The following is a 935-nucleotide window of genomic DNA, read 5'->3' as shown; positions in this document are numbered from 1 at the left end:
CATTTTCAAGCCCAAGAACCTTTTAATTAGAGGGCATTACATAAAGCTGCTTGAAAAAGCCTAAACTCTGTAATTGTTTGGTAGGATTGTTGACTTATACAGCCATGTGTTTGAGCGGGAGAATCCAATCAGAAAAAAGTTCTAAACCGTTGTCTTGCAAATAATGCCATTTCTGTGACTCACTTTTCATTCTCAGAATTTGCAGGTCATCTTTTCTACACATAACTTGTTAGGTTGGCAGCATTCGAAAATCACCTAAAACGATAGTCAAAAGTGCGCTAGACTCCTAATGCCTCAAAGCCCCCTTGATTCCTTACAGTGTTGAATTCCTTTTAGCTCAAAGTTTGGGCTTCTTACATTAAGGAATCTGTGGGAGGACGTAGGCTTAAATTCTCAACAGACGAACCAACAAAAATGAATAAAGGATGGGTTTTAACCCAAAATCCTTTGTCCTGCAGAAAGCAGCTGAGATGAAAGATCAATAATACTACAGATCATGTTTTGAAAAACTTCTACAGTAGGAGCATTTGATCCTGTTATCTTGAAGTTTACCCTGGAAATGAGTTAGTGAGCCTTGAGCCAATAAGACTAGTCGAGCAAGGCGCCAGTAGTGTAGGGGTATCATGCAAGATTCCCATTTTTGCGACCCGGGTTCGAGTCCCGGCTGGCGCAGAGTGGCTATTTAATCGGCTCTTGCCAATTAAAGCAAATTGGAACAAATTGACTGAAAACCATATGCTTTGGAAAAATCATCTATGCCAGGAAGGAACAGCATTGCCAGAAATTAATGCTTACTAACTTGTTTGGGCAAATTTCTTCAGAAAGTGTCTTAGTTTCTGTAAGCTTTAATTTCAATCAGCCTGTTTGTTGGGACTCCTAGGCCATCATAGCTTGAGCTTATATCAAAGAAATGGAGTCAGAAGTAATTGACCTGG

At 39.9% G+C, this 935-nt stretch overlaps 1 non-coding gene across 1 annotated transcript; it reads left to right on the top strand.

The window, feature by feature from the left end:
* Positions 1–601: 601 nt before the first annotated feature.
* Positions 602–672, top strand: TRNAG-CCC (transfer RNA glycine (anticodon CCC)). Its single transcript has one exon. It is a non-coding gene; the product is annotated as a tRNA-Gly (tRNA).
* The last annotated feature ends 263 nt before the right edge of the window (positions 673–935 follow it).

This window comes from Pyxicephalus adspersus, unplaced genomic scaffold (genome assembly GCF_032062135.1).
Source record: "Pyxicephalus adspersus unplaced genomic scaffold, UCB_Pads_2.0 Sca1632, whole genome shotgun sequence".
NCBI lineage: Eukaryota > Metazoa > Chordata > Amphibia > Anura > Pyxicephalidae > Pyxicephalus > Pyxicephalus adspersus.
This window is presented reverse-complemented; position numbering and strand designations above follow the sequence as displayed.